Genomic DNA, 18,078 nt, shown 5'->3' with positions numbered 1-18,078 from the left:
TCTATTAGGATATGTATGATCCCAAGATTCCTGTAATCAGTTATTACTTTCCGGTTATCTCTTAGATCTAACCGACTTGTAACCCTGCCTCCTAGACTATATGAGGCGGGCAGGACCCCTCTAAAATCACAACATATCATACGATAGCTAATACAAACCAACAAACCACAGGAGTAGGGTATTACGTCATACTGATGGCCTAAACCTGTCTAACTCACGTGTCTCTGTTGCCTTCTTGTTCTTGATCTCATGCTCCTCTACCGATCAATCTACCTTCGTGGGATACCCCTCAGAGGACTGCCGACGATATTCTATCGACAACGAGTAAATCAAGATATCATCGATAAACACAACCATGAACTTATCAAGCTCGGGCATGAATACCAAATTCATCAAGTACATGAAGTAGGTAGGAGCATTTCGTCAGTCCAAAAGACATGACCAAATACTCATACAAGTCGTACCTAGTGGAGAAAGCTATTTTAGGTATATCCTCTGGCCTGATCTTAATCTGATGATAGCCTAATCTTAAGTCAATCTTGGAGAATACCTTTGCTTTTGCCAACTGATCGAACAAGATATTAATACAGGGCAAAGGATACTTGTTCTTAATGGTCACAACATTAAGCAACCTATAATCCACACACAATCTCAAGGACTTGTCCTTCTTCTTTACAAATAAAGCTAGACATCCCCATGGAGACAAACTAGGTTGAATGAGACCTTTGTCCAATAGTTCTTGTAATTGAATTTTAAGTTTAGCTAACTCATTTGGTGGCATCCTATACGGTCTTCTTGAGATAGGTGCCGTACCTAGCACTAACTCAATCTTAAATTCCACATCCCTATCGGGTGGTAAACCTATCAACTCATTCGGAAATACATCAGGAAACTCACAAACCACTAGAATATCACAAAGGGTAGTGGCTTGGATAGCACAAGACAAGTTTTGGGGAAGTGGTACTAGAAAAGCATTGCCTCCCTTTGGTTCTCTCAACATAATTGTCCTAGTGCTAGTGTCAATGAGAACTCTATGATCGCTCATCCATTTCATGCCTAAGATCACATCTATGGCTAATCTGGGCAATACTATTAGATCCATCGTGTACTCCCTCTCTTGTATAGAGACCAGCATATCTCTAACTATCTTATTTGTAGAGATAGTAGCCCCAGCCGAACTTATACTATAACCATCCTTGTTTACCTCAATTATTTTCTAATCATACTTAGATGCAAATGCTTGGCTCATAAATGAATGAGAAGCTCTAGAATCAAATAAAACAATGGTGGGATGTTTGTTAACAAGAAACATACCAGCGGTAACAACCTCTCTATGGCAGAACCTCTTAAGGAATCGGGCCCATGTGCACCTATCGTTGTCTTAACAGACCTTGGATAGCGTACATGAGTTCCCAACAACTCAACAGGTCTGTCGGGTGTCCTCGGGAAACCCAAATCATCCACGATTCTCTTTTCAAACAGGATCCCAATCACAGTCATTGCAGATTACAACATTTTATTCAAATATATACCAGAGTAAAAGATAGCGGAAGTCTTAAGATAGCATAATTACAAACCAGTTGTTTTCAAACTTACAATACCATAAGTGTTATACAACCATAGTAGCAGGATAATATTACATTAACTTTATTTATCATACAAACTAGTGCCTTGTCCAAAGGCCATTCATCACTCCTCATCATCATTGACTTCAAACATAGACATGCAGCAGGGACCAAAACAAGCCTGTGCATGCGACTCACCTGTAACAAGGGTTAACAAACCCTGAGTACAAAAGTACTCAACAAGACTAACCCGACGTAATGGGGTGTAAGACTTTAGAGATGCAGGGGTTTGGGGCAAGGTAAGGATGTAGCAAGATTCAAAAGTTCTTTGCCAAAAGCTTACTATTCTTCATTCTATTTTCAAGTTTACCACTAAGTTCTTTTAGTTCATTATCTCAGCTAAATATACATTCCCCATATTCCATTCCTTCTCATTCCATTCTTTTTCTCATATTTTAGTAATTCACCAGTCCTGCATTGCTTCTATAATGAATTGAGTCTCCATATCCGTGGAGCACTAGCAATTCAAATTGATTCAAGTCCCAGCTAAGGATTCCTTATCACATGACATATGTAGAACTTAATCTTGCATATATCAACCTCGCTACTGGATCCTCCTATACTAAGCCATCTCCACGCCACCCGAGAGCACAGCACACCTCAAATCCGGCCACATTCTAGCCACGAGGGTATACGCTACTCCCGCCATCTCTCCACTCCTAGTGCGTGGGCATTCGTCTTAGTATCGGATTAGCCGAAGTAGGCTTACCGGAGTATGTGACTAGTACTACAAAGTGTCTCATTCAGAAGATCCACAATGAGTGGCCTTTAAGCGACATAGTCGGCAACATTACCCAACATTCAAGATAAGTCACCCGACTAGTCTCTAATTCATTCTACTTTCTTCCTTTCTTTCTTTGGCCAGTATGCCATCTTTGATTGTATCAAATCTTTTGCTTTGAAAGCCTATCATAAAGCATACTAAGCATTCTACGCTTTTGTAAATGAAAACATCTTTAAGGATGGTAAACAATTAACAAGGTAGGCAGTGCATCAAATAGGTAACATTTGACATATCAACTTAATGCAATAAGTAACATAGGTGATAAACTTTTCAAAGTAACAAGGTAATGGTTTAATGCATAAACCGGGGCTTGCCTTCGTTGACAATCTCAGGTTCTGGATCGGTACCACAATTATCGAATCCCGTGACAACCGGGGATTCTTCCAGAACTTGCTCAACTAGAATCGTTTTGTTCTTGGGTTCTACACAAAATGATAACATATGCTTTAACATGATGATAAGGTAAACATGATGCTTTCACGGTACATGAAATGTAAAAACACCCGCAAATGATTTTATTTCACGGTACAGTTGCAAGCCAACAAAACCAACTTGCAATCCTACCATTAAGAACCATACATGTGACTTGACCAAATGGATCTTGAAACCCTACTAGTCACAAAACATGACCAAAACAAGATCCAACACTAATCAACACTTAGGGTTTCGACGAGTTAACTTGTTAATGACCTTTGTTATCACATGAAATGTCATTAAGATTTACTAATTACAAATTAGGTATGAGTTCAAATACTAATTAAGGTACTAAGGATCATTATAAGTTAATGACCCAAGGTCAACAATCAATTCTAAAGTCAAACAAATCCTAATTGATTAAACATTAATTAAATGAATAATTAATTAAATAATTAAGTCTACATTAGGTATAAAATAAACTTTGTCCAATTAAGCTCAAATTTTTATGTAAGCTTCCTCATGACAAATTAGTGTACCAAAACAAATTTCATAATTTTTGGAGTTATATAGTGACTTACAAAAATCATGGAAATTGCATTTATTAATTAATGGACTGAATATTTGAACATTAAAAATTTATTCAATTTTCATGTTTCAAATTTTTAAACCATACTAGATCATGTACAGAAGCTACCCACAAATTTTCAGAATTTTTGGATGTGTAAATAAATTCCTACAAAATTGAAAAATTGCTGCACTATTCAAAAATCAGAAAATAACAATTTTCACTGTTCTTCTTCTCCCTTCTCACTGACAGACTGACCCCACTCGTCAGCGACAGGGAATAAGACACGGCGGCGTGGCCAGCTCCGGCCAGCAAAACGCGTCGGTGGTGACTCTCCGGTGAGACGGACTGCACTTACATGATCTACACCATGTCGCGAACCTATCCCAGCCCTCAGAACAGCAAAGGGCACACCGGATGGAACTCTACGCCGGCCATGGTGGCTCGGGCCCGACGGCGATCGATGTAGCTAGGGCTACAGTGTAGTAGAGTCAAAAGAAGAGTGAGCATCATGCTTAGGAGCTCACCGTGATCACGATGATGTACTTGGTGCAGGCGGAGACGTACTGAATCGCCCTGGCCATGGTGAGGTGGGTCGCGGCGGAGCTTCGGCCGGCTCCGAAGAAGACGACGTCGCGCGGTGGTGCTGATCGGCTAGAAGCGAGGCGAGCAGGACGGGAATGACCGGCAAGGTGAGGTGGAGCTACTGGCCAACGCAATTGGCCTGAGGTGGTCCGACGAGGATGAATTTGACGATCGCGGCAATGTCACCGGCGGCGAACAGTCGACAGGAAACTGCGAAATGACGGCGGCTCGTTCCTATTTATAGAAAGAAGGAAGGTGTGCGGTGTCGACAGCACACAGGCGAGCTCACCATGGAGATGGCAGCGTGTCACTACACGTGAAAGCGGTGAAATTTGATCGGCGGTGACCCCCGCGTGGCACCGGCGGCAAGCAGTGAGGTGGAGTTGATTTTTTTGAAATAATTACAGAACTGCCACTGCTTCCATTTTTCAAATTACTCCCAAATTTTCTAAAGAAGTTGAAAATCTCCAAAAATGAAAGTTATTCAATTTTTCAAACTCTACAACTTTGCTTCTAGGAACATTTTCAAATTCTGCCTCCATTTTGAAATTTGAATTTGGGGTGCATTTGAGCATTTGGATCATTTCAAAATTACTCCAAATTTTATATGTAAACTTGAAAAACTTTGAATACCAAAGTTGATCTACATAAAATAATCTCCAACTTTGCTTTTTGCCTCAACCCCAAATTCCTCATGGATTTTGAATTAGTGAAAAGGGGCAAAAAGGACTTTTATAAATTGAATTTGAATTCAAATTTGATTTGTCTTCCTTTTACCTAAATTTTGATTTTTGACCAGTAACATGGCCCATTAGGGTTATTTGAGTCAAATGACACATGGCCTCACATGATCACATGAAATTTGACCCTTGTGGTCATGATCTTTATTTAGGGTTTTTGAAACACATCACATGAAATAACAACATTATGAAATAAAGCTTATATAGTGAATGCATTCAAAATTTTCTACTATATGAATGCTTTGCAATGCACATGATGACATGTCAAATTTTAGTATTAGGTCAAAACACCAGAGGTGTTACACTCTCCTATAGGGACTTCAACAGTGGTATAATGCATGTATCCAAGACGTGCTTTAGGATTTGCCTGTCTCTGATTGCCCTAGTTTTGATTGCTATTCTTCTTAGGATGGGGGCACTCTTTGGACCAATGGCCCAACTGATTATAGTTGAAGCATGGCTGATTGCTCCTAGGTTCTATTGAGCTTCCTTACCCTCCATTTCCCTTGGGTAGGTCAATGGTGAACGCCTTATGAAACACCTTCTAAGGTCGGTTGGCCTGGGGTTTTGGCAAAGGAGGCCTAAACTTGGGCACTGGCGTACTCCTGTCAAGTTCTCCCTATTTGGGAGAGATAGTGATTTGAATTGATTCCTACCTAGCTAGGGAATTATTCCTAAAACACACCCATACTTCACCCATCGGGGTCGCATCAGGTCACCGTTGGTACAACTCAAGTCCAAATCATGGGTAAGACTAGCGTCGCACATCCTTACTGCCTCTAGGGTGCACACTTTAACTACTCATGTCCTCGTCCTAGGTTGAGGTACTCGGCTTCATGGTCGGAATGACTTATCTGACCAGCTATTTGAGAGGCTTGCCTTCAACATGACAAGATGACCTCCAATGATCAGTCCTTAAATGACATAGATGGAATCACTATGATTACCACCAACATAAGACTCTGCTCGATCTCTAATTAATCAACAACACCAAGTTATGTTCCACGATAGCACAATCTAGCCAACCGTGATCAAGTTATCGCCTATGGCTGGCAAGTGACTGGAAATCACTCGACTTCTACCGGTCTAAGCATAGCTAAGCATAAGGAGCATTCCTAGACTTAAATAGGATTCAGGGTAGATATTTCTGGACAAGGAAAGGTAATATGCAGCAAGTGTTCCCAAACAACTCCTATCATGTAATGCATCAATACAAGTAACTTAGGTGACATCAATAAAATAGGTAGACCTATAATGCTCCAGGGCTTGCCTTTCACGAATGTTGTAAGCTAGTGATCTGGGCACTCAGGAAGATGATTAGCTTTAGGCTCTCCTGCTCCAGGAATCTCTAGGTGCCTGTCGATAGAATATCATCGGCAGTCCTCCGTGGGGTATCTCATGAAGGTAGATTGATCGGCAGAGGTGCTTGAGATCAAGAACAAGAAGGCAATAGAGACACATGAGTTATATAGGTTCAGGCCATCAGTATGACGTAATACCCTACTCCTGTGGTCTGTTGGTTTGTATTAGCTATCGTATGATATTGCGTGAGTTTGGAGGGGTTCCCTACCCGCCTTATATAGTCCGAGGAGTAGGGTTATAGGTTAGTTAGATCTGAGAGATAACCAAAAAGTAATGACTAATTATAGGAATTTTGGGATCATATCGTAATAGATCTCGTAGTATGTTCAGGATATCCTCTAGATGTCTTGCAAAAGGCACCAAAGTAGAGTCATACCCCACAAGGCTTCGTCTTGTGGGCTAGACTGCCCCTGAGGGCGCAACCCATGTGGTCTATCGTGGGTATCCGGGGTCATACCCCCCATAGCTAGTCCCCGAGCACCTTGTACCTATTGTGCAACGCTACCTTGAGCTTGTCCAAGCAGGTGCGAACGAAGCCGAGCAGTTGAGCTCATGTTCGACCACCATGATGAGTTGCCGAGCAGTTGTGAGTAGTTATGTACAATTGCTAAGCAGCGTGTACTATCATTGAGAAGCACGAATCATAGCCAAGTAGCATAACCCAAGCACGGCTTTCCATAAGGGTGTATGGAGCTCAAGTTCAGAAACAAAAATTTCTCCGAAGTGGACCAAGTGTGCCCACTTAGAATCCGACCACAAGAAAAGGAGATAGTCTTCTTTAGCTTCAAGAGGCCCTGAGTGTTCAAGAATAAAGCAAGCACATTCACCATGAGGTGAAGTGTGCCCACTTAGTCCTCGAGCCTGATAGTAGATGACATAGTCATGTGGTGCTAGGGTCCAAAGTAGAAGGATAATAAAAGACCAGCCGAGCAGGCAGCCAGCCCTCGATCGTAGCCCTAAAATGAAAGAGCGCATATTCACCATAAGGTGAAGTGTGCCCACTTAGTCCCCGAGCCTACAGTAGGTGACGTAGTCATGTGGTGCCTGGGTTAGAAATAGAGAAACAGTAAAAAGACCAGCTGAGCTAGTAGCCAGTCTCTAAGCCGTTTACGCAGATATCTGAAAAACACAATCGTGGTGACAAAACCAGAGCAATGGCTATATAGTAACTATTATTGAGCCCCAATAAATGGCAGGGAAGTCAGTGATTATTCGGTGAGTAATAACCATCGGCAGCGATAACTTAGCGACATGAGATACAATTGCGTGAAAGCCCATGTTACGGCCCAACAAGCCACGATGGAGAATTTAGAGGGGCACAAATCGTGGGAATGGTTTCCCAAAAACCCTCGAATGCGAAAGGGTGGGGATAGTGCTTTATAACTGTGCCGCCGCATCCCTCGTTCATACCTTTGCCACTTTGCCATTTCGTCTTCATCTTCAGCCCTCACATTTATAGATTTGCATCCACGCACGCTCTAAATGCTAGTCCCCATCTAGATCTGAGAGATGGAGCCAAAGAGGAGAGCTGTGAACCCAAAGAAGGCAAGCCCAAAGAAGGTAGGAGCGAGAGCCAGTCACGACAAAGAGTGGGTGCCATCGCACATGGGGGAAGCAGAGCTCAAGAGATTGGTGGAGGCGGGCGTGCTTCCTGACCGCATCACCGCCAGATGGTGGCCAGCCAATGGTGAGCCCTTCTTGATGCCTAACATAGATGAAGCTATAGTCTTCGAGGATTATTTCTGGCATGGGTTGGGGTTCCCTGTTCATCCTTTCTTGCAGGATCTACTGGAGTTCTGGGTGATTAGTCTATGCAATCTCCACCCCAACACCATATTACACATCTCAATATTTATTCATTTCTATGAGACATTTCTGGTGGTTCTACCACACTTCAACCTCTTTAGACGCCTATTCTAGTTGAAGAAGGGCGGCGGTGGATCCAAGGTGGTTGGCGGCATAATCTATAGCTTCGGGATGGAATGGCCAGTGAGTACATTAATGTACCGTTGAACACTTCTCTGAAAAGGGTGGAACGTGGTTCTACATGAAATAGAGTCACCCTGCAATCTGCTGTGACGTCGACCATATCCCAGAGAACCAGAAAAGCTAGTCGAAGAAACCAAACAGTGCTGACATGGAACAAGTAAGGGAGCTCCTCGAGTTGCTTGAAGGTGTAGAGATTAGCGGTGAACTAGTGGCGGCGAGCTTCATAGTGCGTCGAATCCAGCCCTGCAAGGAGAGGGCCCACCCGAGCTTTGACTATAGAGGTGATGAGGATGGGACCTAGGAGAGGATGGAACGGCTGACAAAACAAATTGTCCTAGAGCAGGCCATAGAGCTATTCGCTCCCAGCACCTCGTTCCACTGTCCAAAGCAAATGAGGGCCTTCAATTGTACAAATTCGCCTCCTCAGGTAACCATCTCAATTGTTTTTTCCTAACACTTTTAATCCTAAAGCATTGTCAAGCAGTGAACTGATGCACTTATGCAAAGATCCATTCGTAGGAAAGAGCGGTGTACTTCTGTGGCAGAACCTCCTAAATTATAGGGCCCACATGCACCTGTCACTATCCGACGACCTTTGACATTTGTGCATATGTTTCTGGTAACTTAAGAAGACTGTCAGGTGTCCTCGGGGAACCCCAAATCATCCATGATTTCTGAGCAGGATCATGTTATAGAGTCATTGCAGTATTACAACATTTATTCAAATATCTACACCAGAGTAAAAATAGTGGAAGTCTTACAATAACATAATTTACAAGAAAGTAGTTTCAAACCTCATAACTAAATTTGATGATTATTACAAAACGAAATAGTGGAGTGGCATTATAATATAATACAAAACACACAATGAAACTGCCCTGCCCAAGGGCCACACATTTACTTCTCATCGTCATCACAAGGAACAACCACCATGCAGCACGATCCAAAATAGATCTGCTCATGAGGCTCACCTGCAACAAGGGTCAACGAACCCTGAGTATAAAAGTACTCAACAAGACTTAACCGAAATAAGAATTGATAAACTCAGGAATGCAGGCTCAGGGATTCAAGGTATGGCTTTAGCAATAATCAAAGTTATTTTGCGTAAAAGCTCTTTAATAAAAGTTCTTTAATTTGACATTTATAACTTCATAAAATCATATACAAAGCTAACATGATCCGTATGGAGATCATGAAACTTCATTATCAACATTTTCTCAACCAGCCTCAAGTTCCAGTTATTAATACTATGATGATGAACAGTGAGTTGAGTCTCCATAACCGAGGAGCAACGATGATTCGAACCGATTAAGACCTAGCTAGGAATTCCAGACCAAACGACATATGCAGGTCCCCGACCTACATATACCAACCTACACTCAGATCCTCTAAAACAAGAACAGGTCCGCGCCACCCAAGAATACAGTACTCCACCAATCTAGCCCATGGCCATGTGGGTACACGCTATTCTCGCCATCTCTCCACTCCCAGTGCGTGAGTAGCCATTCTCGTACTAGAATCACCAAGTTAAGGCTTATTGGAGTATGTGGTTAGTACTACAAAGTCTCACCTCATGCAATTCAACAATGGTACGGACCTTAATTGACACAAACGGAAAGTACCCGCTCACAAGACCTCCATGTCTTATGGCTCACACACACTGAGTCCACCCAATCTAGATTTATTACTCCACATTCCCATATCACATGATAACATAAGTAACCAAAGTTCCATTTAAAACTTGCAGGTGGCAGGTAATCACCCGACTTTCATCGTTCTAAGCATAGCTAAGCAAAACTAGGCACAGCGACGACCATGGCGGGCACAACGGCACGACCGTGCTACATCGGCGACACAAGCATGGTAGAGGTTAAACACTTAGCATAGAAGGGTTCAGCACCTCACCCTGAACATGACTGAGCAACGAGCAGGGTCAGAGGAGCACTGAAGAGGCTGGTCGATGTTCCGAGCAGGCACGGTGGAGCAGATCGTCGTCGGTGGCGATGTTTCGGTAGCTGTGGTGGTCAAAATGAGAAATCAATGGGTCATAGAGTACCACAGCATCATGGCAAAGCTGAAATAGAACTTAGTAGGGGCAAAGGCATACCGTGGAGCTCTAGCCATGGTGAGGCAAACACGACGGCGACGCTGCCGGCCGCGAGGAAGAAGACAAAAATGGCGTAGCCCGACGAAATCAGGCGATCCAAGCGGGATGGCTAGATGCGCAAGGAGTAGGCAAAGCTAGAACAAGCATTGCTGAGATGGTAATAGTGCTAGGTTGATAGTGAAAGCTCAACGAAGCGATGACAATGGCGGCGGCGGTGAAAACAGAGGAAGAAGAAAAACGACGACGACGGCGTCTCGGTACTTATAGCACGGCTCAAAAGCTTAAGGAGGCCATGATGAAGTCTTTCCCCATGCCAGTGCGACACCATGGACGACCACGACACGCCTGGAAGCAAGCCGAAGGTCGCCGGCGGTGTAGCGAGAGCGGTGAACACTGTTCACAGTATTTACAAGATTGCTATTCACTTTAAATCCCAAATTACTCCAAAATTTGTGTAACAACTCAAAAATCTCCAAAAATAAAAGTTGTTCAAAATCAAAATTTCTACAACTTTTCTTTTATAACCAATCCCTAATTCGGTCTACATTTTGAAATGAACTTTTGAATTCAAATAGGGAATATTTAACGAATTACGCCTTTTTGAATTACTCCAAATTTTTCATAACAACTTTGAAAACTCCAAAAACAAACTTTGTATAACTTGTCAAGATCTACATTTTTGCTTTTGGGCTCAACCCCAAAATATGCTTAGATTTTGAAATGAGTTTTTAGGGTAGGATTTAAATGCTGAAAATCAAGGTTTTCTCGAAAATTTAAAAATCCAAGCAAACTTTGAACTTGAGTCAAACAATACAATTCAACACATACCACCTAAATATAAACTTGTTTTAGTATATGCATCTCAAAGTTTTCACCAAATGCCAAATGCTTTGCAATGTGTATGATGACATGTCAGGTTTTAGTATTTAAACACCCGGGGTGTAACAACTTCTCCGACGTGTTAAGGGGTGATTGGCCAAGGGGTGTAGATGCCCGGCCATCGGCTTGGCCTGAGGAAGATGCGACCAGCGCTTCATTAGAGTCCGGGGATGGTTGGATAGAAAATTCACCCCCAGTATCGAAGAAATTCTAGGGAAAAAGTGCAGCGGTAGAGGAGCCGCCCTGGAAGAAGAGGAAGACGGCAGCCGCCGGTCCCCTCAAACCGGGCAGCATCTCACTTGGTGGCAACCAGACCACTCGACAGTGGAGGACCGCGGTGCTTGAGTGGTTGGACGATGATGAAACTTTGGTGGCTCCTCCATAGAGCACTGAAGCACCTCTATGAAGCACTCGTAAGGAGGAACAAGCGAGGAGCGGCGAAGAAGTTCCTGAGTAGTAGGCGATGGGAGTCCCCAAGTAGTAGACAATGGGAGTCCCTGCATAGCAAGCGGAGGGAGTCGTAGAGCAGTAGGCGAAATAGAGGCCAATGGTGGAGGAAACCGGACCTCCACCCTAGAGTACGGGAGTTGACCCCATGGACACACGCTGGGTGCTCGGATAGGCATGACTGGTTCAAGAAATTGTTCCAGTAGACCAAACCATGAGTATACTTTCCTTGGAGTTACTTTATTGTCATTTCTTAGCTTTTTTGGGGCTTGACGAACTGATCTAATGTAGAGCAAAACGTGAGGAGGGTCTAACCCCACCAGTCCAGACTATCGAACCATCAAGGGCTGATCCCGTAGTGGAAGCAATGCTGACAGCTACCATCCTAGAGTCCTTGAGAGCTCGGTAGTCGGAGGATGAGTCAACCGCTACTACTAACGATCTTGGCAACGATGATGGGTGATGTTGGCGATGATGGATCGGTGGTAGTGCCTGAGGCAATTGTGGGAGCCACCGGGTCTTCGGGAGTAGAGGCTGGAGTTGCTAGCAATGTGTTAGAGTCTAGGGTGGTGAAGCCGGTGGTGCTGAAGGGACCAACGGCGCTTTCTAAGGCGTCATAGGGCATGGTTGGAGCCACTGTCCGACCACAAAGCCCCCCGGTGGTGCCTCAAGCTACGGCGGAAGAGGACAAGGTGGAGGAGATCGAGCATGCTGAACCTCAACCCCAAGCTATCCAAATCCTCCGCAAGCGTGGCGACGAAGTGGTGGTTATCGAGGAGGAAGATACCACCAGGGAGATGAGGAGATTGAAGACTGCCCTCACCAGAGTGATGAAGCAAATCAAGGTCAGTACTGCATCTGGAGTGGTCATCTTTGATGTTGATGATTGAAGTTCATCATTAAAATTGTGTATTTGTAGGGGATAACTTGGACTACCGAGTAGCGGCATCAGCTAATAAAGAGGATGGAGCCCCTCGCCGAAGAGAACGAAAAACTCAGAGAGGCGATGAACCTAATGGAGAGAAACATCCAGAGAGCCCAGCACGAGCGAGACCTTGCTGAGTCCAACGCACGAGATCTAGAACACCAGAAGGGGGTCCTAGCCAAGCAGCTGGCGGCTACGTCTAAGCAGTAGTGGTGCAAGTCTAAGGAGCTAGTGAGTGCCTCCATGCAATTGGAATAGACTTCTGAGCAGCTCAGAAGTCTATCTGAGCAGAAAGTAGGTATGGTATATCGGCAAATGTGCTTTGTATTGCTGAACAACCATTTTTTTGCGATGACTGTTGTGCTTGTAGAGCAAAACACAGAGCTCGGCTAGCTATACCAAGCCCTTGAACAACTCTGAGAGGAGAAGGCGAAGGAGATAGGGCGAGCAGATAAACTGGCCGAGGAGTTGAACGGTATGTATTCTCTAGTCAAAGTTAATGCTGAAGTAGTTTCCTTTCTTGATGGAACTTTGTAATGCTTGTAGACTACCGTCAGAGGGTCAAAGCACAATTTGATGTGCTAGAGCAGGACGACCGAACACAGAGGGACAAGTTTGACGCCATAGATGCTAGAGTCAAACCAGTGCTCAACTACATCGACCTAGAGGTGGCTCCTCAAACCAACAGTAGGCCACCGCACCCGTACATCGTCATCGAAAGGTGCAAGATGGCATGGGAGAGCTTCAAGAACTTCAATCATGATGCCATTGTTACTGGCATTACTCATACACTTGCGGTGGTCCATTCCCACTATCCATCCGTTGACCTTCAGGCGATAGGGGGCAGATTCGCTGAAGGGCTGAGCGAGGTGGAGACAAAGTAGCTGGAGAATAAGGTGGAGGATGCAGCGAGAAAGCTAGCCAACGACATTGACCTATTTGGTGAGACGAGCGGCGATGGCGAAGCTCGGTGATATGCTCAGAGATTATCATCTGTAATTTCTAGATAGTGTAGTTAGAACACGTGATAGCGCAACAAACACTTATGTATGTGATAAATGTTATAAGGTGCATGTGTATGCAGTTTGCTTGTAGTTTGGTGAAAAATTCTTCATAGTTTTAACGATAACGCAATTATACGTAATATAAGTAGCGTCCAAGTAGTTGGTTTGCTACTGAACCCCATGTCCTCGGCTAGCCCATAGTCCATAACATCGAGCACGAAGCCCGTGCACTTGTAGGAGGAACAGGCGTGACCAAGGAACCATAGCTGACCACCCATAACATAGAGCGCAGAGCCCGTGGCACGTGTAGGGAGAGATCGGAGACTGGGTCTTCTCCATAGAGAACAGAGTAGAACGTGTGTTGCTCGATGGTTATCAAAATAACTTGGAGATATAGGTAGTATAAGCGGTGTTTGAGCAATTAGTTCTATGCTGAGCTATCGGCCTTGGCTAGCCCATAGTCCATATCATCGAGCGCAGAGCCCATGGACATGTAGGAAGAATAGGCGTGACCAAGGAACCACAGCCGACTGCCCATAACATAGAGCGTAGAGCCCATGGCATGTGTAGGGAGGGATCAGAGACTGGGTCTTTTCCATAGAGAACAAAACAGAACATATGTTGCTCGCTAATCGGTGAAAGATCTTGGAGATTTGTGGAAAATGTGTTCGGCGATTTGGAGAAAACATGTTCAGCAATTCTAAGAAAGCATGTTTGGCGATTTGGAGAAAACATGTTAGGTGATTTTGTTTTGGAGTTCATCATAGAGTGGCGTAGAGCCCAGCGACCATAAGTGGAGATTTAAATGATAATAGAGAAAAAATGGAGACAAATTATGGAGATCAAAACTTTATTCATCATAAAGTGGAGAGTACATATCTGGGGTGTTTCAAGGATAGAAACGTATGAGGTGCTCGATGTGCCAAGAGTTGGGAACATCGATTCCATCTAAGTCACATAGGCGATAAGACCTTGGTCGGGTAACATCTTTGGTGATGTAAGGCCCTTCCTAGGGGAGGAAAGCTTATGCATCCCTTTGGTTTTTTGTTTCCTACGGAGAACGAGGTTGTCGACAGCAAATGAATGACTTTTGATGTTGTGGTTGTAGTACCTCCGCAAGCCTTCTATATACTTGGCTATGCGGACGTAAGTGATTAGGCGTTCTTCTTCGGCCCTACCGACATCCTCTGTCCGAATAGCTGCGACTTTCTCTTCATCATAATTTTCCACCCTAGGTGCTCGGTGGGCAATATCCGTTGGTAGTATGGCTACTAAGCCATAGACCAAGAAGTATGGAGACACACCAGTGCTGTGACTAACTTGAGTGTGCAGTCCCCAAACTACAACTAGTAACTCCTTGAGCCATCTACCCGGGTACTTTTCTTCTTTCAAATATAGTCTCTATTTGAGGGCATCAAGGATCATGCCATTCGCCCGTTCGACCTAGCCATTGGCTCTAGGAAGGGCAACGGAGACGTATTTGATGGAGATGCAATGGTCTTCGTAGAAGTCCCAAAACTGATGGCCAGTAAATGTAGTTCCGTGGTCGGTGATGATGCTGTTTGGGAGACCGAATCTGTGGATGATGTCTTCAAAATGCTCGAGTGCTTTCTTTGTAGTAGCTGAGACGAGCGGTTTATACTCAATCCACTTGGAGAACTTATCAATGGGGATGTATACATACCGAAAGCCAGCTGGCGCTAGCTTAAAAGGGCAAATCATGTCTAGTCCCTAGCATGCAAAGGGCTAGAAAGCTGGAATGGCCTGCACGTGTATTTGCTTGGTGAAAAATTGGCATCCTTCACAATGTCGGAGGTCTTCTACATCAAAGATGGTCGTGGGCCAGTAAAATCCAACTTGGAAAGCTTTGTCGACCAGTGTTCTTGAAGCCACGTGGTTGCCGCAGGAACCAGAGTCAATTTCGAGAAGTAACTTCACTCCATCTTCTTAGATGATGCATTTCTGCAGAATCTTTTCCTTGGCACTTTTTGTAACACCTCTGGTGTTTTAAACCCTAAAACATACCATATCATCATATGCATTGCACATCATTCATGTGTTAGTGAAAACTTTGATATGCATCCACTAAAACAAGTTTACTTTCATGTTATATGTGTTGACTTGTATGGAATGAATCAATTTCAAAACATTTGTGTTGATTTGGATTTCTGAAAACCCTAATTTCCAACAGTTAATTTACATTTTGGGGTTGAGCCTAAATAGAAAAATGTAGAGCTTGTCATTTTGTACAAAGTTGTTTTTTGGAGTTTTCAAAGATGTTATATAAAATTTGAAGTAATTTGAAATGGCGATATGTTCTCAAAGTGTCCCCTTTTGGTTTTAAACTTGCATTTCAAAATGTAGACATCATTTGGGTATGGTTATTAAAGCAAAGTTATAGAACTTTGAATTTAGAACAACTTTTATTTTTGGAAATTTTTGAGTTGCCATACAAATTTGGGAGTAATTTATGTTTTAAATCAAGTGGCAATTCGGTAATTACCTGGAATAGTAACCATGGGCGACACCTCACTGTCGGTGAGCTTCCTCAGCATTCCAGGCGCGCCTGTGGCCATCTCTGGCTTCGCGCTGGTAGGGGAAGGTTGTTGTGTGGCTTCTTCTTGCTTCTGAGCCACGTTATAAGGCCTATGACGTCGCCGTTCTTCTTTGTTTTCTTCCTCTGCTTTTCCCGTCGAGCCGCCGTTGCTCCGTCGAGCTCGTGCCATCGCCGTAGCACCTTTCCAGTCGTAGCAAAGCCTGTCATAGCTCTACCTGCTCCTTACGCACCTAGCTGACTAGTCCTTGAAGCCTGACTTCATAGGGAAATGCTGCACGTCGTCTTTCTTCCTCGCGACCGGTAGTCTCGCCGTCGAGTGCGTGTCATCATGGCCAGCACTCTACGGTGCGTCTTTGCTCTTGCTCAGCATAGTTCTAGCTTTGCCATATTGTCATGATTTCTTTGTGCCTTGTTGATTGATCCTTTCATCCACCACAGCCACCGGAACACCATCGTTGACGCCGGAGCGCCGCCGTGACTGCTCTAATCGTCGACCCGCTTCTCTGTTGCTCCTCCGGTTTAGCCTTCAGCTTAAGCAAGTTTGGGGTGAGCCACTATGTCTTCCCGAGACTTTTGTTTGACCGCTATCGGATTTCCTTTGCCGGCATAGCGCAGCCGCACCACCGTGTCTGCCATGGCCGGCGTCATGCTCAGACTAAGCCGTAATTGGTCTAGCTAGTGCCACCAATCGACGTGTTGTGATGTGGGGAACATGGTACTACCTTGGCAATCGCCGGAGATCTCACCATCGGCGAGAAATCGCCGGTCAGTGAGTTTCATCGCCGTGGTCAGCGCGGGAGAACGATGCTGACATGTGGGACCCGATGTCAGTGGCCATGGGTTTGAAAATGAATTTTTCTATTTTTGCATAATTGAATGAATAGTGCTATGATTTGTTATTTTTGTGTAGAATTAATTAGAGCTCCAAAAATTATGAACATTTTTGTGTGACCTCTCTGTGATGCAAACTTTTTAAGAAAAAATATTATATGTTATTTTTCAGTACATTTTGAATGTGATAAAAATTGCTCAAGTTAATTAATAAATGGGTTTCCATGATTTTTCTAGGCTTAAATAATTATCCAAAAATTATGAAAATTATTTTGCCACTTAGTTATCATGTGATGAGTCTTCACAAAAGTTTTGAGCTCATTTGGAGAAAGTTGATTTATTTCATAATTTTGAATTAAATAATTAATTCATAAAAGCAAATAGTAAACCTTAATGACTTAGGTTTTGTTTGAATTTTGGGATTGAATGATGACCTTGGGTCATTAGTATAAAATAATTCTTGGTACGTAAAGTAAGTGTTTGAGTTTACGAAAATGTTTAGTTAGTTGTTGGTTTGCAACTGTACCATGAAGGAAAGTTGTATTCAAGTTATTAATTTTTGCATCCATTGTCAAGCATCATGTTTTATATCTTGCATCATATTAAACATGGCATTGTTACCTCATGTAGTGAATGAAAGCAAGAACGTGGTAGTCAATCAAGTTATTAAGGAAGTTAATCCGTCTATTGAGGTCGGGTTTGATATCTATGGAACATCCCTTGAACCTGACTTTTCCAACAATCAAGGCAAGCCCCAGATGCATTTAAACCTACCTTGTGTTTTACAAATTCATATCGCTTTTGCTGTTCATACTACATTAAGTGATTAGGAGTTGAGTGAAAACCTAATTGGTGCATTACCAACCTTGTTTTTCCATATCAACCTTATTACCCGTTTTAATCCGAGAATGTCTAATTATGCTTAGCCATGCTTAAAACGATAAAAGTCGGGTGATTACCGGTCACCTGCGAGATATAAATGGTTTCTTGGATACGACTGGTTATTTATGTGATCATGAGATATGAGCATGTGGAGTATTAAATCTAGACCAGGTGGACTCGGTGTATGGGAGCCACAAGTCATGGAGTTCTTGTTAGCGTGTTCTTTCCGCCTGTGTCGATTAAGAACCGTCCATTGTTGAATTGCATGTGGTGAGACTTTGTAGTACTAATCACATACTCCGGTAAGCTTTAACTTGGCTATTCTATTATGAGAATGGCAACTCATGCACTGGGAGTGGAGAGATGGCGAGAGTAGCGT

Source organism: Miscanthus floridulus, unplaced genomic scaffold (genome assembly GCF_019320115.1).
Source record: "Miscanthus floridulus cultivar M001 unplaced genomic scaffold, ASM1932011v1 fs_460_4_5, whole genome shotgun sequence".
NCBI classification, from domain to species: Eukaryota; Viridiplantae; Streptophyta; class Magnoliopsida; order Poales; family Poaceae; genus Miscanthus; species Miscanthus floridulus.
Note: the sequence above shows the minus strand (reverse complement) of the source record.